At 37.1% G+C, this 26,302-nt stretch overlaps 1 long non-coding RNA gene across 3 annotated transcripts in view; it reads right to left on the bottom strand.

The window, feature by feature from the left end:
• The window catches only part of LOC143668096 (uncharacterized), a 61,887-nt gene that overhangs the window by 32,760 nt on the left and 2,825 nt on the right, over positions 1–26,302 (bottom strand). Inside the window, exons 3-5 of one of the 3 annotated variants that reach the window (XR_013168294.1) lie at positions 18,830–18,966; positions 10,709–10,823; positions 9,791–9,869 (exon numbers count right to left, since the gene is read on the bottom strand). This is a non-coding gene — a long non-coding RNA (uncharacterized LOC143668096). The remainder of the gene's footprint in view (positions 1–9,790; positions 9,870–10,708; positions 10,824–18,829; positions 18,967–26,302) is intronic. The other 2 variants (XR_013168297.1, XR_013168295.1) reach the window with 2 other exon arrangements.

The raw sequence follows: 26,302 nt of genomic DNA, 5'->3' as shown, positions 1-26,302 counted from the left end.
TAACATCTGAAACTGGGGTATGGTGCAATCTTAGATTTCATATTTCTCCGTTGTTACTGCAAAGGACATGAGTAATGATTTTCAATCTCTACAAACTCTACTTCAGCAAGCCTAAGGGAAGGATATTAACTGAAAAGACCTTGATGACAGAATTTTTAGGGCTCAGGTATGTTCCAGATTCTATCTGAGCCCTGAAAAACTTTGCCCCATCTGCTTGTTCCCCTCTTCACCACTGGAGAGTAAACAAAGATCATTTATGGGCATCTGCCTTTAAAGAAGTGGACAGCAATGTTCTAGGTACTAGGGAGTTATCCAGCCTGACATGGGAGTCACAATCATTATAGGACTGCAAACTCATGTCCCAAAATGTGTGACCATCAAAGGACACTCTTCATGGAAGGGTGTCACTTCCATTTATGAAGGTGAAATTACCCTATTTCTTGAAGGAAGAAATAAAATAAGAATATGTGAGTCTAGTCAACTTTAGACACTTACATTTGTTGGTGGATTTAACTCTGTTTGGACATGTGCTCGGTCTTGGTCTGTATTCTGGTGGGTGTGGACCCACTGTAAATGAGATCTTTTGCAGATGCCACTTCATTAAAATGTGGCTAGCTGAATCAGGTTGGGCCTTAATCTGGATTACTGGAGTCCTTTATAAGCAGAATGAAATTCAGAAAGAGGGAGAAATCCTTCAAAGTAGTTGGAAGTCAACAGAACCCAGAGGAGAAAGGAGAAGTCATTGCCATGTGCATTATCATGCGACTGGAAAAGCCAAAGACCAAGGATCTCTGTAGCCCACCCCAGTACACCATAGTCTTCTGGGAGAAAGCTTCATCTTGCGGACACCTTGATTTTGGCTTCTCCTAGCCCCCAAACCATGAGCCAATAAATTTCCATTGTTTAAGCCAACCCATCATATGATATTTGTTTCAGCAGTTGGGAAACTAAGACATGTATTAACTCATTAATTAGGTGGCTCTAAGATTTTTAAATATAGAATTTATCCTGCACTCCTATATCGCTGAAGAATTTGTAAAGCAAGTAAAACAGTTCTTGAAGTTTATTATGTAAATATAAAGACAGAACCTTCTATAAAGATAGTGATTTAATAAAATGTGCTATGTCATAATACAAATAGAGAATCTGTCTTGCTTTTCTGAAAATTTATTGCATGAAAAGTTAAAGTGTTAGTTAGGTTAGTCGAAGTGTAATTATCCATCAAATTTTTAATTATGTTCTCTACATTTTTCCTTTGGTAATTAGTTATGTATACAAGATAGCCATTCCTAATGAGATACTTAATATCTTTTAATATACATACATATATATATATATAGAGAGAGAGAGAGAGAGGTGTATATTTAACTGTTCAACTTCATAGAATGATTTGGAACCAATTTATTACGTTGGAAACAAGCAAGGGGCAAGAATCAAACATTTATTCCACCTTTTCTATATAAACTGTAATACTGAGTAACTAAATAATTGGTGAAAGAAGTATCTTGTGCCAGTTTGAAGCTATTATGTACCCCAGAAAAGCCATGTCCTTTAATCCTCATTCACTATTGCTGGATGGGACCTTTTTTGATTATTTCCATGGAGATGTGACCCACCCAATTGTGGGTGGGAACTTTTTTATTTGCATGGGCAGGCACTGGGAATCAAACCTGGGTCTCCAACATGGCAGGTGAGAATTTTGCCACTGAGACACTGTTGCACTGCCCAGGTAGTAACTTTTGATTAGATGGTTTCCATGGAGATGTGTTTCCATTCATATTAAGGTGGGGTTACTTACTGGAATCTTTAAGAGGGAACCATTTTGGAAAAAGCTTTAGAGCCACCAAACCAACAGAGCCACCAGAACCATCAGAGTCTGCACAGATCCTGGAGGAGTGCCATGAAATAAGAAGCCAGGAAAGAAAGCTGGCAGACATTGACATGTGCCCTCCCAGCTGAAAGAGAAATCCTGAACATCATCTGCCTTCTTAAACCAAGCTATCTTTCCCTGGATGCCTTAATTTGGACATTTTTATAGGCTTGCTTTAATTTGGACATTTACATGGCCTTAGAACTGTGAACTTGCAACTTATTAAATTCCCCCTTTAAAAGTCATTCTGCTTCTGATATATCACATTCCTGCAGCTAGCAAACTAGAACACAAGTCACTATAAAAATATTTCAGCTAAAAATTGAAAAACAAATGATGGTATGTAATTAGAGCAACATGCTTCTTTTTTTAGCTCCATTCCTGACTCTTTATATCGTTATTGTTTTAGATTATATCTTTAAAAATGTATGCCCATTAACATAAACTTTAAATGTTATTTTACACATTTACCTTTTATCTCATTTAGGGAGATTTCAAAAGCAATTACAAACCAAAAGTACAGTAATATACAATTTTACATTTTCCTATGTAATTACCTTTTTCAGTGTTCTTTATTTCTTCTTGTGACTTTGAATTACTGTCTGGTATCCTTTCTTTTTTTTCAACTTTTTTATTATGTATAATATAATATATATATACAAAGCAAAGAAAGAAAAAAGCAATAATTTTCAAAGCACTCTTCAACAAGTAGTTACAGGATAGATTCCAGAGTTTCTCATGGGCTACTATACCATCATTTCAGATTTTTCATTCTGCCTGCTCCAAAACATTGAAGGCTAGAAGGAATAATTTTTTTATCATCACAATCAACTTATTTTTTCTTTTTTGTGAAAAATAACATATATATATATATAAAGGTAATACATTTCAAAGCACACAGAACAGAGTTTGGTATGGGTTACATGTTCCCAATTTTAGGTTTTTACTTCTAGCTGTTCAAAGATACTGGAGACTAAAAGAAATATCAATATAATGATTCAGCAGTTATACTAATTTGTTAAACCCTACCTTCTCTGCATAACTCCATCATCACCTTTGGTCTTTCTCCCACTCTTTAGGGGTATTTGGGCTATGGTCATTCTAACTTTATTTTTTATTAATAAAACCAATCCACATACAACGGAAGCATTCTTAATGTTTGAACATTCCATACTTTGTGTGCAATCAATGGCTCACAATATCATCACATAGTTGTATACTCATCACCATGATCATTTCTCAAAGAATGTAAATCACTCCGGAAAAAGAAATAAAAAGAAAAAAGAAAAAAACTCATATATACCACACCCCTTATTCCTTCTTCTCATAGTATTTCCCTCTACTGAATTTATTTTAACATTTGTTCCCCCATTTATTTATTTATTTATTTATTTATTCTTATTTTATTTTTTTGCATGGGCAGTCACTGGGAAGCAAATATTTATTTATTTTTAATCCATAGTTTTACTCATCTGTCCATACCATAGATAAAAGGAGCATCAGACACAAAGTTTTTACAATCACACAGTCACTTTGTAAAAGCTATATCATTATACAACCATCTTAAAGAAACATGGTTCCTAGAACACAACTCTGCAGTTTCAGGCACTTCTCGCTAGCCTGTCTAATACACCTTACTGAAAAAGTGATAACTATTAATGCATAAGAATAACCTCCAGGATAACCTCTTGACTGTATTTGAAATCTCTCAGCCATTGACACTTTATTTGTCTCATTTCTGTCTTCCCCTTTTCAGTAGAGAAGGTTTTCTTAATCCCCGTGATGCTGAGTCCCAGCTCATTCTGGGATTTCTGTCCCACCTTGCCAGGGAGTTTTACACCCCTGGGAGTCATGTCCCACATAGAGATGGGGAGGGCAGTGAATCTGCTTGTTGTGCTGGCTGAGAGATTGGCCACATTTAAGCAACAAAAGAGGTTCTCTGGGGGTGACTCTTAGGCCTAATTTTAAGTAGGCTTAGCCTATCCTTTGTGAGAATGAGTTTCATATGAACCAACTCCAAGATTGAGGGCTCAACTTATTGATTTTGTTGTCTTCACTGCTTGTGAAAGTATCAGGCCTTCTCCAAATAGGGAAGTTGAATTTTTTCCTCTTTCTCACCATATCCCCCAAGGAGACTTTGAAAATATTTTTTTATTCGCTTTACAAATCACTGTGGGATTTATTGGGGCATCACTCTGGACAAACCTATGAAATCTCATGCCCTACTCAAGAGAATAACATGCTTTTGCAACCTTCTCATTAATTAATGAATCTAAGCAATAAGCCTTAATGGCTGCTAATGTCAGAAAAAGACAGCGAGACATTATGGGTCAATGGAATAAAAACTGAGTCTGATAAAGCCCCTGGACCCAGCTAGCAATTTTCAGGAAATACAGAAGACAAAGAAACATGCTGAACTGTATCCTGATGATGCGATTAGAAAAATCTAGACTGTGGAACATTTTGTATCTTAAATGACCCAAGTTCTTCATTAAGTAAATGGTAAGAATGGGGGAGGTTGCCTGTAAATTAAAAGAAACTTAAAAGACAAGTCAAAATTTTTAAATAAGCGAAATAAACTATAGTGTCTGTAATAACCTTCAAGTAATATATCCATAAAGAAAGAAGTGACTACTATGAAAGTCAGAATTAGTTACTTTAGAAGAGGAGGAAGGGGCTGTGTTTGAGGAAGACTACCTGGAAGCACTGTTAGAATGGCTGACAAGTCCTTATATTTTGGTCTGGGTGTTTGTTAAAAGGTGTTTGGTTTATAATAATTCACTAAAGTCTTTTATATGATTTTTCTGGATCTGTGTTTTACTGTATAATAAAAACGAAAAATACATAAGCCTTGTGATGAAAATAAAAACCTAGTACAGTTGTACTTGGCACCTTATCACTCACATGAAAATACCACAGAGGCTTACAGGAATATTTTCCCTGTATGATTTACTGGGTAATACCCTTTTATAAAAAGAAGGGTTCTTTCTTGGACATAGAACTTGGGCTTTAAATTCCTTCCATATCTCCAAATTGCAAGCTGGAATTGGCCCTGTGGTTGGCTATCTCATTCTGAGTCAGGTTGATATCTGACTTTACCGGCAATTAAAATTACACAAATATTTAACAGAAGATTCCATGTAGAGATTCCAGCTATCAGCTATGGCAATATCCTGGCTGCCCTGCTTATATTCTTGTCTACTTACAGTCCTCTCCACACTGCAACCAAAATGATCCTTTTTTTTTTTTTAAACACAAAGAAGAATGGGTTGATCACTTTGGAAAATGTCTGCTGGTTTCTTGAAAAACAAATATACACCTATTCCATGACCCAGCAATTCCACTTCAAAGTATTTGTCTAACAGAAATGAAAAATGTGTTTCTAAGCTATTTGTACAAGAATGTTCTTCACAGTTGTATTTATAATTGCCAAAACAGTTCATTCATCCAACAATACGATGAACAGATTGTGGTATGTCTACTTAATGGGATGCTACTCTGCAATACAAAGGGACAAATTGCTGATATATGCAAAAATATCGATGAATTTTTAAAAGATTATGTTGAATGAAAGACACCTTACATAAAAGAGCATGGATGGTATGATTATATTTGTACAAAAGTCTATAATAGGTCAAACTAATCAACAGTGGAAAAAATAAGTAACCGTAGTTGCCTCTGGGGTGTGGGTATAGTAACTGAGTGGAAAAGGGCACGAGGGAACATTCTAGGGTCATGACACTGGTCTACATATTGATAGGGGTTTGAAGTACACAGGCAAAAGTATTTGTTAAAAGTCATCAATTTATGCATTTCATTTTATATCAATTTAAATAAAAAGAACTAAGCACTCTAGGTAATTATATACATGCTGAATTTTTTAAGGGGAAGTGTACTGAGGTCTGTAAACTACTTTGAAATGCATCAAAAATATGATAGATTAATGGATGGAGGGATGGGCAGATGAATAGATATGGGATAAAACAAGTAGGTAAAATGTCAGTAGTAGAATCTATTGGTGAGAAAATTTTATAGATGCCTCTACACGATTCTTTCAACTTTGTTGCATGTTTCACATTATCATAGTAAAATATTGGGCAGGGGAACATATGAGATCATCGTATTCCTCGTTTAGAAACCTACGGAAGTATCCCACCTCATTTAGAATGAAATATGAACTTCTAATGCATGGTTTGCAAACCTAACCTGGGCCTACCTATCTCTGTTCTCAAGTCTACTCCCCACTCTCTCATTCTCCTCCCATGGCCTTGGCCTTCTATTTGTTCTTTAAATACTTACCAAGTTGGTTTGTTTTCAAAGTGTCTACATAGGTGCTGTGTGTACCTGGAATGTTCCTCTCCAAGATCTTCTCATGGTTGGCTCCTTTTTATTTATGGTCAGCTCAGCTATAACCTCTTCATAGAGACCCTCTCTTTCTAGCCAATCAATAATAACATACCATGCGTCCCCACATTCACACTATCACATTAGCCTAATTTATTTTCTCCATATAATTTCTCTTCACTGAAATTATTTATTCATTTGTGAATTTCCCAAGATCTCGAGCCCTTCCCAGTACCATGTTTACAGATAGGTATTTACTATTCATGAGTAAGTACTAACTCACTGTCTAGATTACTAGACATGTAAGGAAATAACCAGTATAAGAGAAAGATACCACATGAAGAAGTACTTAAAGTAAGCATAATAAATATCCTCAAAGACAAACAGGAGGATATTAGTAAAATAAACCTGGGAAAAGCAGACCTAAAAGTTGAAAAAATATAATTGCACTAAAGCACAATAAATTGGATAAGTAGGCTATTGATACTACTGAGGAATAAATTAATGAACTGGAAGATAGTAAAGGAATTCTCCAAGAAAATATTAGAAAAGGGCAAAGGGGCTGAAAACATATAACAAAAACTAAGTGATACAGAGAACCGAAATAGAAAAGTCAACATCTTAAAAATAGGCATCCTCAAAAGAAAGAAAATAGAAATTAGAAGTGAGGAATTACTTCCCTATGGAGAAAATGTTAAGACTTTATGAGAAGACATTATAAAAGATCTGAATAAATGCAGATATACCATGTTCTTGGATGGGACAACTTAATTTCATAAGGTTTCAATTCTCATCTAATTAATCTATAATTTCAAATATTAGACCAATAAAAATATCAGTCAGGTTTCATTAGGAACTTAATGAAGTAATTCTAAAATTCGTATGGAAGAATAAATGCTCACAGAGCTAAAGCATGTTTGAAAAACAAAAAACTAAAAAGGGATGATTTTATTGCCATATATTAAAAATACTATAATGTTCAAAAAATACCTAATGAGCAAATGGAAAGAGAAACAATGTATCAAAACAACTCAGAACAGATCACTGTACATATGGAGATTTAGCATATAATGAAGGCACCACAAACCAACCTGGGGAAAGGAAAGACTATTGCAGTGAGATCAGTGGAAAACTAAGTCACACTGTGGATAAAGACCTCAGACTATATGCAACATAGTTCCCGCAGATGACATTGTGGATAAAGTTAGCAAATGAGTGGCAGGTTGAGAGAAACATGTTCAGTTTGCAAAACTGACAGGATCTAATCTCTAGAGTAGACAAAAATCATTTCAATAAAGCAAGAAGAAGACAAGGGTTAAGTTAAGAACAGGCAATTCACAGAGGTAGAAACTAAATTCATCAGTCGTTAAAATTCAAATTAAAAGAGCAATGATTGCCACTTTGTATCCATTAGAGTTTCAAAAATTAATATTGAGGAGATTAGCATCACTTTGGGCAGAAAGTAGTGATATAGGAACCCTTAAGTCCTGCTGGCAGGAGTGTTAACTCATGCCATCTTTCTGGGGAGAGATCTGGCAATCGGATCACTCCATAGGGAACATATTCAAGGATGTTCATCATGGCATCATTTGCCATAAAGGAAGCTGAAGATAATCTTACTGTCCACAACCAGGGGAACAGAGGAGATGAGATAGCAGGACACTAAGGAATACCATGTAGAATTTAGAAGGGCTATGCTATTTATACAGTTACATGCACAGGTCTTACATTGAAAAGATGAGTTTTTTCTTAAAAAAAAAAAGAAAAAAGAAAAAAATGATCAACTCTATGGGACAACAGCCTTTCTATTATTATTATTATTTTTTTTTTTGTAAAACAACCATGCACATTTAGCACAAAGAGATAAATGAATCATGCCCACCCATAGCATTTGCAGGGTTTGGGACAAGAAAACAAATGGAGGTCCGCATATATCTAAACATTTAAAATTTATAAATTAAGCTGATAAACTTAAATCAGATGTGTTTTTCTTCTACTTTGACAAATGTACATTCATAATGGTAAAAATTTTAAAACTATGTTGTTATATATATGACTAAAAGTTGGCAAAATACCAACAATGAAACTGAATTTTATTAGTATTGCACATGTTTGGGTGTTCTCTCAATAGGCCACCAATGTTTGGCTGAGTGATTTTTTAACATTACAAAATGTTCCTCAGCTGCCATGTGCAACTGTTGCAAATAACATGCTAATTCACAAATCCTTCCTGAGCCACAACTAGAACATAAAAAGAAGAGAGAAATGGACAAAACATAAGTAAAAAAAAAAAAAAAATTCTACCCTCGAAATATTCCCTTTTTCAAGAATCTGTTACATTTATACTCACTAGGAGTAAGTCTTTGTCAAGACAATTCGTCTTTTTCTTTTTCTGCTACTCAAATACTCCCTGCGTGGCAGTGTGCTACCCACTCTGATGTGCAACAGCACAACACTTCAACTCTCCAGCATCTGAGAACAGAGGATACAGGTGAGCGATACGAGATGTTTTCATAGGGCCTGAAGGTGGGTGTTAGCCAGGGGAGCGAATGCTGAAAAACAGCTTTGCTAGCTCTGAGCACCAGATTCTGAGTGGGTTTTTTTTGTATGCTGTATGGCAGGGTCACATTTCATTCTTTCTCCATGTGCGTATCCCCTTACTGCAGTACCATTTGCTGAATTTTTGCTTATTTGTTTTTTTTTGTTTGTTTGGGAAGTATACGGGTTTGTTTGGGAAGTCTGGGTCTCCCGCATGGCAGGTGAGAATTCTACCACAGAAAACCCTTGCACCCCCCTGAGAGTTCTTTTAATGAATGTATTTTTGTGGTATTCAGGACCCTTTAGAGCAGGGCTTGTGTCAAGGCCCAGAGATCTAAAGATAGCTTAATCAGATAACCAATAAAATATATTAACCTAATTCCTATGGGAGGGAGATAAATGAAATTAAGGAATGAGAAAGAAGATATTGATGATGAGGACAGTGATAGATAGATGATAGATAGATATAGATACGTGGATGATGGATGATGATGTAATATAGAGAGAGACATGATGGGCAGATGATGGACAGATGACAGAAGAAATGAAGGAATAAGTACACTAATAATGATGGTATGCCATCAGCTGAGAAATATTAATTCCCTCTACCTGTATTCAAACAAAAGAGAAAGAAAAAAAAAAAGAATGACTCAGGTGTTGTTTGAATTTCAGCTGTTCTTTATAACATTTTTCTGACAAAATTCCAAGAGAACACAACATGATGTCCTTTCCATTTGATTTGCAAAGAGTGATCTAAATCTTGTCATTTTGCAGAAATATTTGAGAGCTTCACTGGTTTTCCTTGAATACATTTCTTGCCTCTTTGGTATTCTCTTTTGAAATTTCAATTACTCTACCATCTGGGTAAAATTTTATCTTCTACTGATAATGGTTTAATTGTGCCTGATATACTTTTTCTAATAAAGAACTGAGAAATTTTTCAATACTGTGTTCAATTTATGTAATCCTACGATCCTATGAGTTCATATTTGTTTTTTTTTTTTCGAGATTTGATATTTTACTTTGCAATTGACTTACATTTTTTATTGTGGCATCCAAAATTCAGTAAGAACCTGACAGAAAACTCATTGACTTAATAGAAAAGTCTCTTGCATTGCTAAATGGAAAAGAAGCATAAATGGAGATTAATTTTATAAGTAGAATTTCATTAGTACATATTTTCCTACTATTAAGACTTTTGCTTCCCTCTGCAAATTTGTAACTTTACTTTGGGGGACAGCTAAAGTGAAAACTTGGATAACAAGCAAGGACTCCCTACATGATTATCTCAAACTCCCTTAGTAGGTGCTATTAAATTAATAGGCCACGTTGGCAGAATGTTGAACTGTGACTCTCCTTGAACTACAAAAGTATTGATTTTCTTGACTGCATTGATACTCCTTTACTTTATTGATACTCTTTTACTATCAGTAATTGCAACTCTTTCCCAGTATTGCTAATCTGACAATAGGAGGTCATTTTAAGTATGGTTGCCATAGGAAACCCTTAAGGAAGAATTTCAAAGTCAAGCCATCCTGGAAAATCAAAGCTGGCTAGAAAAGTGGTCATAGTGGTTGCATATTCAATTTAATTTGCTAATCAGTCTGGGACTCAGGTTGTCAGCAGCTTATTCAAATGAAAATAGCAGGAATGCATACTTGAACAACAAAAAATAAAGCAATCAAGCAAAATATACATATGTTTCAAAGATTCAAGTAATTAGCCCAGTTCTGTGGATATTTTTAAAATTTTTGATCCCATGCAAACTTTTACAAAGAGTTGTTAACATAACCCCTCTGCCTTATTCAAGTCTTTCTATTGTCTCATCTTGCCCTGATATTTTGAAATTTAAAACTTTAAGTTCCCAATTATTTAGCAGCTGACTATTCAAATTTAATTGATTGCTTAAATTCCTTTGACACTTCTTCTTCTCTACATATATTGGGTAATACTTACCTGAGGTTCAGGAGGTTTCAAAGAAGCGGAAATATTAGCCACTCAGTCTTAGAAGATTTCATAAAAGTTTTATGAAGAGAGCAGTTTATGCTGTCATGTACCGTGAAATTTAGTACTGTTTGAAGAAGCAAAGGAACCTATCATTAGAGCCAGTAAAACTTCAGTAGAAATACACATAGTATAACTATGACACCAAGCCCCTGATTTCTTAATCTCTAAAAATGGGGATAAAATTTGCCTTGTTTCTTGGAATAGTTGCAATCATTAAGTGAGTTAACTAATGACGTTTAGCACATTATGAGTACCCAATAAATATTATACCATCATTATTTTTATTAAAATATTTAGCTTTCCTTAACCCTCTATATTTTGTCATTGAGATACGAGGAAAATAACTGGAAGATAAATTAACTTTTAAATATTTTCCTTTAAATAATATTAGCACATTAATATGTAGGGTTTAAAATATTTTATTAGAAGAAATAATTCAAATATATCAAATTATCTCATAGGTTGGCTGCCTGCTTTCTTTTAAGTCCCAAGTTTTTGTTAATAAGCAAGTTGGAAGTGTAACTGGTAGTATAACTGGTTTAATAATATATGTCATATTTCTCTCACACCCCACTCATGTTTCCCTGTAGTGGCTACATAGTTTGGAGTTTCAAAAAAGGGAATGACTATGCAAATGTTGTTTTTAAAAATATTAGTAGTATTGAAAATTTTTCTTTATCTTCTGTGTTGGTCTGAAAGGGTGTATGTCCCCTAGAAAAGCCATGTTTTAATCTAAATCCCATTTTGTAAAGGCAGAAAAATCCCTATTCACTACTGTAAATTTGAATCTGTAATTAGATCATCTTCCTGGAGATGTAACCCAATCAAGAGTGGTTGTTAAGTTGGATTGGGGGAAATGTGTCTCCACCCGTTTGGGTGGGTCTTGATTAGCTTCTGAAGTCCTATAAAAGAGGGAACATTTTGGAGAATGAAAGAGATTCGGACAGAGCAGAGAATGCTGCAGCACCATGAAGCAGAGAGTCCACCAACCAGTGACCTTTGGAGATGAAGAAGGAAAACGCCTCCCGGGGACCTTCATGAAACCGGAAACCAGGAGAGAAAGCTAGCAGATGACGCCGTGTTCACCATGTGCCCTTCCAGCTTAGAGAGAAGCTCTGACTGTGTTCATCATGTGCCTTCTCACTTGAGAGACAAACCCTGAACTTCCTCAACCTTCTTGAACCAAGGTATCTTTCCCTGGATGCATTTGACTGGACATTTTCTAGCCTTAGAACTGTAAACGAGCAACTTATTAAATTTCTCTTATTAAAAGCCATTCTGTTTCTGGTATATTGTATTCCAGCAGCTAGCAAACTAGAACATCTTCCTTCCTTCCTTCCTTTATTCATACATTCTTTCTTTCCTTCCATCCTTCCCTCTTTCCTTCCTCTCTTGATGACAGCCCAGCAATGGCCAGGGCAAACATTATGGTTTCACAGTACAAGAAAGTCACTTGGCAGAGGGTGAAGCCCATAAAGGAATGTGTCCGAATGGGTCAGGGCCCCATGCAAAGAGGGTGTCCAAATGGTGGGTGGGTCAGGAAAGTCAGGAGATTGGCTATATTCAGAGGGATTTGAGAAAATAAGTAAATATGTTGAGGATAATGACACTATTGTTTCTTAATGTCGGGAAAGAAAAGTACAAATGCAGAAAAGAAAAAAGCTAGAACATACTTTACAGTGTTGTATTAGAGTAGCAATGTGAACTCCTATTTTTCAAAATATAAATAGATAAGGAAATGAATATAAATATAAACATATATCTACATATATATTTTTTTCTAGCTCTATTCACTGAGAAAGAATGAAAGGAGCAATACTTTAGTAGCAATAAGTAAGCACATCTATCACCCAGATCTTAATTTCCAAATACTTCTTTCCTCTAAAAGGAACAAAGGCTTCTTGAAAAACGGCAATGGAATACTACTCAACAATGAAAAGGAGTGGACTACTGATACGTGCAACAACATACATAGATATTCAAAAGATAAGCTTTGCAGAAAAAAGCCACGCACAAAGAGTACAAACTCTATAATTCCAGTTATATGAAACTCTAAAACATAAACAGTCACAGAAAGTAAATGTGTAGAGTAGCTTGTGGTGCATGAACCAACTTGGGATTGGAGTTGGGGGATAAAGTGGGAATTGACTTGAAGGATAGTGAAGGAACCTTCTTAGGCAAGGGAAATATTCTGTATCTTGATAGGGGTTTGCACTATACAAGTCTATGCATTTGTCAAAACCTGTTGAAAGATACATTTACGACTTGTGAATTTCATTGTGTTTAAATTTTACCTCAAAAAAAAGAAAAAGAAAATGATAAACAAATATTGAACTTTGGCTAATGATATGGCTGTTGAAGTGTTTGGGGAGGAAAGTGTAGTGATGCCTGTTCCTTACTTTGAAATGCACCCCCAAACAGTAGGATGGATCGATGGATGAATAGAAGGATGGATTTATGATAAAACAAAATGTAACAAATTTTTAGGCGTTGAATCTAAGAGGTGAGTACATGGGAGTTTCCTTTATATTTCTTTCAACTTTTCTGTATGTTTGAAATTACTCATATTAAAAAGTTGGGGGCAAAAAAAAAAAAAGAAAATATCGGGGGCAAAATTATACAACTAATTTCTTCCCACACCCAGGGACCCATGAAGGTGATGCTAAGGACTGGGAGAGAGACTGAGGGGGGCTCCTCAGACAAGACATCACAGGGAACCGAGATAGGGAGTCAGTGGCATGTGTCACTCACTCCAGCCTTAGGCATGTGCAAGGCCCACGATATAGTGTAATGCATAATTAGGTCCCCAACACTAAATACCTGGACCTAGTATCTTCTTTTACAATTGAATAGCATGCCTAAACCATACTAAAAAGTCCTAATAGCCTCACAATGACAGTCACTCAAACACTCATTATTTCATGGGTTTTGCCTCTGTAATGGTTAATTTCCTGGAGATAAAGCAACGGTCTGATTTAGGCTTTTGCTTTGTTTTGTTAATTAGGGATTGTGTGTGTGTGTGTGTGTGTGTGTGTGTGTGTGTGTGTGTGTGTGTGTGTGTGTGTGTGTGTGTGTGTGTGTGTGTGGTGGTGGTACAATGTGGGCAAGTCTGTTGTAGGAACTGTTAAACCAAACTTCTCCTTACAAGATGAGTAGGCTTGAAAAACCATTGGCAAACTCGGACCTGAGGCCGAAACAAGTGGGTAAATGTGCTCAGCAGTTTGTGGTGCAGGAACCGTGAAGCCTCAGCCATCACTCGGGCCACCTCTGTCGGCTCATGAGATATTTTTTTTTCCATTTGGGAAAGTGGAAATAGAAGCAAGAAGCAAAGAGGGAGACAGAATCTTTTTTGACAGCTTCTCCAGGAAGTCTGAGCCACCAATTCACTCTGATATACCCTCCCCAGTGAAAATACCTGGCGTACATTTGCAATTTTATCTAGCTACTTAACAACCTAAACTCAAGACTCCTTATCTGCTTTTTTTTTTTGACTATTGATTATTCCTTTTCTTTTCAGTTTGAATCTATAATTCAAACTTCTCTTCCAAGTGAATATCAGTCGACTACACACAATCTCCAAATTATGAGAGCCAGACCGTTGGATAGATAACGGCTAAAATCCTTCAGAGATTAGATACACAACATCTTTATTAGATCTAAGTCATCACAGTGATCCTGAGGAATCCTGCATTAATTACCAGTTCCGTAGAAGACCGTCCTTTCTTCCACTCAAAAGTCTTTCTGCATTATTAAACTGTGGGCTGGAAGTACACAGCCCTCAAGATGGATCATTAATCTCACGCCAGCCTATTGAGCCCTTCTCCCGCAATGCATCTTACTCCGCACTCCTCAATGGAGAGAATTCTCACATTAGCCACTTTTTGCCCTCCTTTCTACCTCACTAAATAACTTCTGGCTTTCCCTGCTTTATTCTGGATATAGTGCAACTGTTTCCATCTTAAATATGACTCTTCCTCAATCTTCCTCTAAGCCCCCGATCTTTAGGCCTCTTCGTTTTATCTACATCTAAAGTCCAAGAAAAAATAGAACCCACTGATTGCTGCTTCTTAGATAAATGAAAATCAAATGATCCAGAGCTCAGTATTCTTTCCATGATTAATCCTTGTAGTACTGCCACCTACATGTGCATTTTATTAAAAAACAAAAAACCATCCAAACAAAAAAAACCCTCCTACTGACGCGCAGGCACACATATACACACGCACTAGCATGTCTTAGAGATGAAAATAATTTTGATATGGGCAGGGTTTTGGTACTTGAAGTGAAGAGTAGGGGAACTAACATTTGAAAAATGCCTACCGCCATCCAGCCTTATGAATGGCATGCTCACACGTTCAGTCTCCACCACAGCACAGGAGATTGGCAGCGGCCTTGAGGCTGTCACGTGCCACGGAACGAGACAGCTGCCGAGTTGGTCCTACCTGGTTGGAATCCTGGCTTAGCCGCTTACTTGTCATGATTTTGGGTGTATTATTTAGCCTCTTTGTATCTTATTTCCTCCTTTATTAAATGAGCTAAATTAGGCTTTGTTTATAAGGTTGTTTTGAAGACAAAAAAGAAACATCTGGCATAAATTCAGTAAGAGGAGGAAATTAAGGCTCAAAAGAACCTAAACCAGGGCCATATAATTCCTTTATGTAAAATACGGTCATTCAACATAGTGAGTCGTTTTATGTTCACACAGTCACCTTTCAGTTGACATGCATATGCTTGAGTTTGTGTTTCAAGTAAAGTTTTTCAAGGCACAAGACAGGCCATGAGCTAGGGAAAATGCTCTCTGGATTTTATACCTGCCAGTTCTCAGCACTTTCCTTCATTCTCCTCTCTACTGGTGCCAAAATACTCACCCCAGATGCAAATTTTATAACCCAATCATTAAAATAGCACTTCACTCTTAGGTACTAATTTCCCTGAAGTCAGTTAAACCACTCTGCCATTACCTTCTTTAAATCCATCTGGATATGGATAAGAATAAACAGTCCATAGGAAAAAAATTACACTGTAATAAAAACTGAATCTATACCTAACAATGGGATAAGAGCAGGGGAAATAAGACCTCTACGTACTATTAAGCATTTCAGATCAATTTTGAATAAAACTGTACTTGCCAAAAGTCATAAAAAATTTTTTTCTCTATCCTTTCATAAATTTGTTCTTTCCTGTTAAGTGTTTCCTTTTTAAAAACAGACATTCCACTCTTGAGAAATGTAATAGAAGCTTACCGAAAAGGCTTGGACCATATTCAGAACTTGTGCAAACCTCAAAATACTTAGTTTATAGTCAGTGTGTGGAACTTCCACTATTGCTTAATTACCACACCCTTTTCAAATTGTGTAGAGACCTGAAAATCTGAAACTAATGCAGGTGGTTAATTTATTTCTTTCAATCCCAAGTGTCCGAAATTCTATATATGTACGTATGGATGTGTTTCTTTCTTTCTTTATTTCTGTTTCTAAGAACAGAACTTGCATTCAAGGAACTTGCATTCCCTTTCTTATCTCACTGTCTGGGACATCAGCCTGGTGCTACTACATTCACGTCTGCAATCGGGGAAGTCCATAGCAGTAACTCTCATTTTAATCTTTCATCTCGCTTTAGACTAAACGGAAGGTCAGCTAGAAAGGGTATTTCTTTTTCAGTCTGCCAACTTTACTGAGGGTTTACTATGCTGTTGACATTGGAGGAAAGTAGAAGGAGAAACCCAGTTTCTTCTCACAGGGATGTCAAAGTCTGTTGGGAGAGATACACTCAGAGATAGATAATGATAAAACAGTGGAAAATAAGTCATATTTGCTATCGGTACAAAAGAAAGGACTATGTCTATGTGCCTTTGTGTGGAAGAGATAGACTTCAGGAAAGAAACTAGATAAAGTTTGAAAAATGAATTATATATAAAATAAAAATGGGTAAATTTTCTTGACTATAAAGTATATGGAAATAAAAATGACTCCCCCCAAAAATGAACACATAGAGAATAAAACTTTGTTCTATGGAAATGAAGGATGGGGAGAGCAGAAGGAGATTGCAGAGAAAATTGCAAATAGATAGAACACACCAAAGGCAGGGAAATGTAAAACAACGTTGGAGAAGGGGAGACGGTATACGTGGTTCATTATTTCTGTAGCTGAAGTCAAAGGCTAGAGAGGCTCAAGAGCTGGGGCAGGATCAGATTAAAATGCCAAGTTTATGTGACATTTTATAACTAACATAAATTGAAAAAGTGAATAATCCATGATTAGTGACCAAAAATGAAAGTAATATTTTACCTATCATAGAAATATCTATGAGCAGGAGAGAATATGGCAAAGACAGAAAATTTAAAATTAGGATATCCAAAAAAAAGCCAAAGTGACTAATTTTGTAAGAAAACAACTTGCCTCAAATGCAACTTTTTTCTAAAGGCCTCCCTCTATTTATCTGCCTCTGAGTCTATCAGTCTAGGGAGCAATGGACTATTGTTTCCTCTATCAGAAGAGCTAGCTCAAAGAGACCCAGAATCTCCTCTAGGCTTCTCCTACCCTCTGGGCCAGGACACACAATACCCTCCCCATCCCTTCACTTTATGGGCATCCAAGGCCTGTCCACCTGATTTACCAGGTAGAATGATGTATAAATCAGGTTCTGGAAGGGTTGAGACTAAAGGAAACTGCTAAATGGACCACTAAGACAACTGCTAAGAAGTAAAAGAATGTCTTTTTGTCATGAGAAAAATAATAATAGCATGCACTTTGTTTTTGAAGAGATTACAATAACCTTTATTAGATAACTAATGTGTATCACATTCTGTCTTACATGCTTTATATTTGTTTGTTGTATTTTTACAACAAACCTCCTAGGTATTATTATCCTCTTTTTGTAGATAGGAAACTGGTGATCAGAAAGTTGGGTGACTTGCTCAGTCACAGGGTTGGTGAAGAGTCGGAGCTGAGACCCCAAAACCATCTTCTGCCTCTATAGCCCTAATGCTCAGCCATTCTGCAATCTTTCTCCAGGCTTCAATTTGGGCTCTAAGCTGTGACCCACTTTCTCCAGATCGTCTAACAAGTATTTTGTCTTACAGTAACTGCCTAGCTTAGAGGAGGATCAGATCAATTACAGTTAAATGATCTGAAGAGAAATCAGTCTGTGAAGTATGACACTTGTCCTTAGCCCTACATCTGCAGTGTGGTGCTATTCCTAGAGTTATACAATGGCTTTGGAAGTTGAGGAAAATTCAGTGATGGCTCAGTTACTGAACTTGTATTACTCAGGTCCCATAATATGCTGGAAGTGAGGAATCCGGGTGCAAATGGACAAGATAGATATGTAAAGCAATAAATGTGATGCCAGCTGAAAGAGGCTATAGTGAAGGCATTGTGACCAGAACATATCACTGGAACCAAGTTAATCTACGTTGAATCCCAGCTGTACTCTTTACTCTAAACTTATGAACTGGGGCACTTACCTAACCTCCCTCTCCAAACTTGAATTTTCTTATTTATAAAATAAATTCAATGTATCCTCCTCTCTTAAAATCTCTGTGAGATTAAATGAGACATTTTATATAAAATAAAATTTACAGTACATGGCATAGAATAGGTATGCAATAAAGTGTATACATGTCATTGCTATGATTGTGTATAGGGTTAGTGGGGGCAACAAAAAAGATTATCACCTCTACATGGGAAAATCATGGAAGACTTCCCAGAGAAAGTAATAGTTCATCCAAGCCTTGAAAACATTTTATCCAACCAGTGGAGAAAATCCCTTTCAGATACAGAGGAAACAGCAGCAGTAAAGATAGAAGGCCTAAAACCACATTACAAACTCAGGGAACTGTTTTTAAGTCGACATGGCTGACCTAGAAGATGAAGGGATAATATATTATGATATGGTGAAGGCTCTGTATGACAGAGATATAGAGTAGCAGTGTCTTAAACATGATAGAAGTTTATATCTTTCTAACATAAAAGTCTGACCAAGTGTGGCACCTGTATTAGTTAGGGCTTTCTAGAGAAACAGAATCAACAGGAAATAGTCGTAAATATAAAATTTATAAAAGTGTCTCACATAACCGTGGGAATGTAGAGTCCAAAATCTGTGGGGCAGGCTGTGAAGATGACGATTCCAATGGAGGGTCTGGACAAACTCCACAGGAGAAGCTCGCTGGCCAAAGCAGGAAGAGAGCCTGTCTCTTCTGAATCCTCCTTAAAAGGCATCCAGTGATTAGATTAAGCATCACTCATTAAAGAAGACACTCCCCTTGGCTGATTACAAATGGAATCACCTATGGATGTAGCTGATGTAATCAGGATTTAATTCTATGAAATATCCTCATAGCAAAAGACAGGCCAGCACTTGCCCAACCAGACAAACAGGTACCACCACGTGGCCAAGTTGACACATGAACCTGACCATGACAGCACCTCTGCTCTATGAAGTCAGCAAGGTCTTAATCTCCTTTTAACTTTTCTTCCAAAGTAGTCAGCTACTATATCCACATTCCAGCCAGGGGGAAGGAAGCAAGAAAGAAGAAGGAACACCCATTCCTTTCAAGGATACAAGCTAAGAATTACACACATATATTCCACACACATCCTCTTGGCCAGAAGTTAGTCTGGACATGCCTAGCTGCAAGGGAGCCTAGGAATTGTGAACCACACTGAGATGTCATTTTCCTGTACCGTTGCATATATGCTGATCTTCACACTTTTGCAATAAAAACGCTCAAAGTTCATGTAAGAATGATGTCTTACAAATAGTATTCTTAAGGAAGTTAGTTATCTCCAATAAACCACAAAGTTTCTGCCATTAATTGCTCTTTCCACTAAATCTGGCTTCTCTCAATGTGTCTACAGCTGGGCATTCTGATCTGTGTTTGCCTTCAGCGGTCTACCACTATATGTTCACTTTTCCTATGTGTGCTGTGAAGAGTGGAGGATTTTACCTCATCTGAACTTGGCTGGGAAGAATAATTTCCAGGTTGGGTGTCTAAGCAGAAATGAATTCCTCATGGAACTAAATACAATGGCATGACACTGTCTGTGTGACCCATTTAATGTTCTCTCTAGGTCAGGAGTTCATCGTCTAACAATTTCATAGTCACTTTATGGGAATTGCAATTAAGTTGTAAATACATGAAGTACATTATAATGTAGATAATTTATATGCATTATAACTGATTTATTAAAATGCTAAACTAAAGTAGAAGGCATTAGTAAAAATAACCGATCAGGTAGTATATGGGAAAAAATACAACTAATGCGAACTATAGACTATAGTTAATAGTGATATTATAATATTCTTTTATCAGTTATAACAAAGGTACCACATCAATGTTGAGTGTCAATAATAAGGGGTTATAAGGTCTATAGACTTTTTTCTTTCTGGAGCATTGAAAATGTGCTAAAATTGATTGTGGTGATGAATACACAACTCTGTGAATATACTTCAAACCACAGATTGGATACTTGGGGTGGATTGTCTGGTGTGTGACTATATCTCAATAAAACTGCTTTAAAAAAACAGCTTTTCCTAGTCAAGAAATACAATTACACAAATACTAAATGTATTTAAATTGCCGTACGAAAAATTTTAACCATAAAAAGATTACATTTTATCAAATAAATCAAGAATCGAAGAGTTAAAACTAAAAATAACAACAACAAAATGTATTAATTCTTTAAAAAACAAAAACAAAAACCTAAGTTATGTCTGACCTGAAAACTCTTTTTTAGTTAGAACAAGTCAATTAATAATGGAAAGAATTGTCATAATATAGAATATTATCCAGGGATATTGAAGGTGATTGAGATTATTGATAATAAATTCATTGATTAAAGAAATTTCTTAATCTACTATATTCAAGATCCTGTGCTAGGTATTTGGAGGAGTAAAAAAAAAAGTATATCACTGTATTTTCTTTTATGTTCCAAAATATATATTCTGCTGCTTCTTTAATAAAGGATTTAACATAACATAAGCTTGTCTGCCTAAATCAGTGGTTGTCAATCTAAAGTACGAATACAATGTCCAGGTATCACCTTAGCACAATTAAAACAGACTCCTTGTAGGTGGGGCCCAGGTGATTTTATTTGTTTAAGTCCCCCAGGTGATTCTTATGTGCAATCATGGATTAAGTTGCAATTGGAGCACGAGCTCCCTGAAGGAAGAGACCATCTCTTGCTCACTTATGACTATTACAGTGCCTAGAATATATAAATATGCAAATGTTTGATAAACGAATGGATAGGTGGATGGATGGATGAAATGATATGGTTCCTCCCAACAGGTACTTATTAAGTGAGGAAAATAATGCTTGTAAACAGATAGCTGAGTAGACACAAGCCAGTATATGTGGCATGTTTGCCACTATACTCCACAACAGAGACTATGATCTAAAGAAGTCTTAGTTAAATACACACAATTAAGTACTTTCATTTAAAAGCCAAACAGGAAGCCTTTAATTACACTGCCAACACCAAATATGTAAAGAGAAGAAAGGAGTTATCACACAGATCTTGTCACTTAGAAGAAGAAGAAAAAGAAATAGAAAATGCTGTTAACAATGAGGGACTGTAAAGATTAAATTTTGAAGCAAATTTCAAGGGTCACCTTGAGCCCTGTCCCAATATCACCTAGGGAAACCTACATTGGTTTGGTTTGGGCCAGGAGACCTGAATCATTGTTTCTAGGTCTCCTGGCCTCCTATATTCTCCTCTAATCAACAAGCAATGCTTTTGTCCAGGTAGATGAACCATATTTGAAGATTAATTTTTCCAGGGCACTCAGCATCATTCTGCCCAGACTCCCAGTGTCACTTAGTATCTACCCTGAACTCAGATCTGTGGAGTGAGTTGCTGCAATGGTGCATCACGAGAACACAGATTCAGGACAAAGCAGAAAATTTCAGCGAATGATATCTCTTTACTACATGCTCAGTATAAAGGGCCCACAAAAGCAAACACTGTCTTTGTTACTTATACAGCACAGAGTCCAAAAGAGCAGGGAAGAAGTCCCATCATGGGTAGTTTCCCTGCATGGTCAAAATCACTCTGGGTCAAAACGAGCAGCTCATATTGCCCCACTTCATGTCAGAGAGGAGCGACAGATCCATATTGTTGAGTTCGGTTTTTATCCACCTTGTGGGAGGCCCTGCCACTGAGAATTGCTGTTCTGCTAAGCATCTGGAGCTGCTTGTTCCAGGTTTCTGGGTTTAAGTTCTGGCTGGGCATTTTCATTAGATTTAGCATCTACCCCCGGTTTTGAAATGGCACACAATATAAAAGGTGAAGGTAGTGCAAGGCCAAAGGCCACTCACTTGGCTGTGTTGGTGATTTCCCCAGAGAAGGAGTGGAGGTAGGTGAGATTTGGGTGACTTCCCTAACAAGATCCTTTGCTCAGAAGGGACTATGCAGGTTGACTCATCTTAAGCAACTGGAGCATTTATAATTAACATACCCCCAACGTCAATTATATAAGTGAATAAACTATGGAAACAAACGACATTTGGACAAAAGTCTCTTAATGTCAGTTTGTGTATCCATGTTTGATGAGGAAAGAGAAAAGCCTTACAACTATATTGGAGAGAGTTAGAACAGTTTGAAATGTTTTACAGTATAAAATTGTATAGCATGTCTATTCGAAAACATCTGTAATGCAACAGAGCTTACCAGGAAAAAAAAAGTCATATTTAACTAAACATAATGGACAAATGAAATTTAGGCACAGAAATTGAAAAACTTGTTTAAAGCTAAAATGTTACATGATCTCCCAAGGCACAACGATTATATCTCCTGTATTTTTCAACTTTGGGAAAGTCGTATACCAAGGTTATGAAATCTTCTCCTACTCCAGAGTGAAGTCAATTTAGTGAGGTTCTAACCCCATTCTTTTTCTTCTTTTTTTTTTTTTTTTGACTATGAGATATCTTCACATACCATACAGTCAATCCAAAGTATGCAATCAGTATCATCTCATAGTTTTGCATTCCTCATCACGATTGTTTTTAGAACATGTGTATCATTCAGAAGAAGAAAGAAAAAGAAAAATCCCATATATCCCATACTCCCTACCCCTCCCTCTCAATGGCCAATACTAGTAATGCAATCTACCCAATTTTTTTACCCCTTATCCCCCCCATTATTTATTTATTTATTTTTGTCCTTATTTTTTTTTTTTACTTATCTGTCCATACCCTTGATAAAGAACATCGGCGACAATGTTTTCGCAATCACACACACTGTAAAAGCTTCATAGTTATATCTCCTCCAGGACAGCTACTAGGGGAGTAGAAACGATACAGAACAGCTCCCAAAGCCACGACAGAGATAAAAAAGACAGCGTACCCCATCCTGGAACGGCTGGCTGGCTGAGAGAACCCGCTCTGGTGAGATCGCCGAAGGGTGCGGGCTTCACTGAGCGGGGCGGCAAGCGGCCGGAGTCACTCCCTTCCCCCGTCCCGGGCCGGCTGGGAGAATTGGACAGGCGGTCCCCTCAAACTGCGGCGGCTGGCGCCCACACCATGCGCGGCCCCCCGGACCAACTGAGAGAATTGGATCGGAAATTCCCAGGCTGCAGAGAACGGTGATGGGGGGGGCCCTTCCAAACCCGTGACTCCCTGGGAACGTGCACTCTCCCGGGCGGGCCGCTGCGGCTGGCGCCCTCCCGCCACGCTTGGCGCCCCGGGCCAACTAGGAAATTTGGACGGGCGCTTTCCTGGGCTGCGGTGGCCAGCGACCCTCCCCGCGTTCGGACCCCGGGCCAGCTGGCACTCTTTCAAGCCGCTTCAGCTAGCGAACCTCCCGGACGGCGAGAGTTTTCCAAAGTTAAAGGACCCACAGCACCTTTTACTGGTGGGACCCGCAGACAAAGGTGTGCCACGAGCGCCACCTACTGGGCAGGATAAGAAAAACAGAACCCAGAGATTTCACAGAAAAATCTTACAACCTTGTTGGGTCCGACACCCAGGGAAATTTGACTAAATGCCCAGACGCCAGCAGCAGAAGATAACTGTCCACACTCAGAAGATTGAGAATATGGCCCAGTCAAAGGAACAAACCAATAGTTCAAATGAGATACAAGAGCTGAGAAAACTAATGCTGAATATACGAACAGAAATGGAAAACCTCTTCAAAAATGAAATCGATAAATTGAGGGAGGACATGAAGAGGACATGGGCTGAACATAAAGAAGAAATAGAAAAACTGAAAAAACAAATCACAGAACTTATGGAAGTGAAGGATAAAGTAGAAAAGATGGAAAAAACAATGGATACCTACAATGATAGATTTAAAGAGACAGAAGATAGAATTAGTGATTTGGAGGATGGAACATCTGAATTCCAAAAAGAAACAGAAACTATCGGGAAAAAAATGGAAAAAATTGAACAGGGTATCAGGGAACTCAAGGACAATATGAACCGCACAAATATACATGTTGTGGGTGTCCCAGAAGGAGAAGAGAAGGGAAAAGGAGGAGAAAAACTAATGGAAGAAATTATCACTGAAAATTTCCCAACTCTTATGAAAGACCTAAAATTACAGATCCAAGAAGTGCAGCGCACCCCAAAGAGATTAGACCCAAATAGGCGTTCTCCAAGACACTTACTAGTTAGAATGTCAGAGGTCAAAAAGAAAGAGAGGATGTTGAAAGCAGCAAGAGAAAAACAATCCATCACATACAAGGGAAACCCAATAAGACTATGTGTAGATTTCTCAGCAGAAACCATGGAAGCTAGAAGACAGTGGGATGATATATTTAAATTACAATCATCTTAAAGAATCAAGGCTACTGGAATAGTTCAACAGTTTCAGGTATTTCCTTCTAGCTATTCTAATACACTAAAAACTAAAAGGGGATATTTATATAACACATAAGAATAACCTCTTGACTCTATTTGAAATCGCTCAGCTGCTGAATCTTTATTTTGTCTCATTTCTCTCTTCCCCCTTTTGGTTAAGAAGGCTTTTTCAATCCCATGATGCTGGGTCCCAGGGAGTCATGTCTCATGTTGCCAGGGAGATGTAGACACCTGGGAGTCATGTCTCATGTAGAGGGGGAGGGCAGTGACTTCACCTGCCCAGTTGGTTTAGAAAGAAAGGTCACATCTGAGCAACAAAAAAGGTTCTCTGGGGGTGACTCTTACGCATAATTATAAGTAGCCTTGCCTTCTCCTTTTTTTGTTTTTTAATTAAAAAATTTGATTAATAAAACCAATCAACACAACAAGAACATTCTTTTTTTGATTTTTAAATTTTTTTTTAAACATAAGTTACAAACATGAACATTCTTGCCATATGATCATTCCATTCTTGGTGTATAATCAGTAACTCACAATATCATCACATAGTTGTATATTCATCACCATTATCATTTCTTAGAACATTTGCATCTATTCAGAAAAAGAAATAAAAAGAAAAAAACACATACGTACCATACCCCTTACCCCTCCCTCTCATTGACTCCTAGTATGTCCATCCAACCAATATATTCTAGCCTTTGTTTCCCGTTTTTTTTCTATACCACTTACCACTCTCTTTCACTGATCACTAGCATTTCAATCTACTAAATTTATTTTAACATTTGTTCCCTCTCTTATTTATTTATTTTTAATCCATATATTTTGCTCATCTGTCCATACCATAGATAAAAGGAGCATCAGACACAAGGTTTTCACAATCACACAGTCACATTGTGAAAGCTATACCATTATACAATCATCATCAAGAAACATGGCTACTGGAACACAGCTCTACATTTTCAGGCATTCCCTTCCAGCCTCTCCAATATTCCTTAACTAAAAAGGTGGTATCTATATAATGCAAAAGAATAACCTCCAGGATAACCTCCTGACTCAGTTTGAAATCACTCAGCCATGACACTTTATTTTGTCTCATTTCTCTCTTCCCCCTTTTGTTCAAGAAGGTTTTCTCAGTCCCTTGATGCTGAGTCCCAGTTTATTCTAGGATTTCTGTCCCATGTTGTCAGGAAAGTTTACACCCCTGGGAATCATGTACCACGTAGAGAGGGGGAGGGCAGTGAATTTGCTTATCGTGTTGGCTGAGAGAGAGAGTCCACATCTGAGCAACAAAAGAGGTTCTCTAGGGGTGACTCTTAGGCCTAATTTTAAGCAGGCTTAGCCTATCCTTTGTGAGGATAAATTTCATATGAACAAACCCCAAGATTGAGGTCTCAGCCTATTACTTTGGTGTCCCCACTGCTTGTGAGAATATCAGGAATTCTCCACATGGGGAATTTGAACTTTCCCTGTTTCTCACCATTTCCCCAAGGGGACTTTGCAAATAGTTTTTTATTCACTGTTCAAATAACTATGGTTTATCAGGGCATCACTCCGGACAAACCTACAAAATCTCTTGCCCTACTCAAGGTTCCATGTACTTATGATGTTCAATTAAACTTTCCACATAAGTTATATTAGGAAATGCACTAGTCAAAAAATAAATTTTGTACCAAATAAACATTTTTTGCTTTGGTCTCACACATAAGTTTTAAAATATAACTTAGCATCTATTTTCAATATCC

Source organism: Tamandua tetradactyla, chromosome 24 (assembly GCF_023851605.1).
Source record: "Tamandua tetradactyla isolate mTamTet1 chromosome 24, mTamTet1.pri, whole genome shotgun sequence".
In the NCBI taxonomy this organism is placed as follows: domain Eukaryota; kingdom Metazoa; phylum Chordata; class Mammalia; order Pilosa; family Myrmecophagidae; genus Tamandua; species Tamandua tetradactyla.
This window is presented reverse-complemented; position numbering and strand designations above follow the sequence as displayed.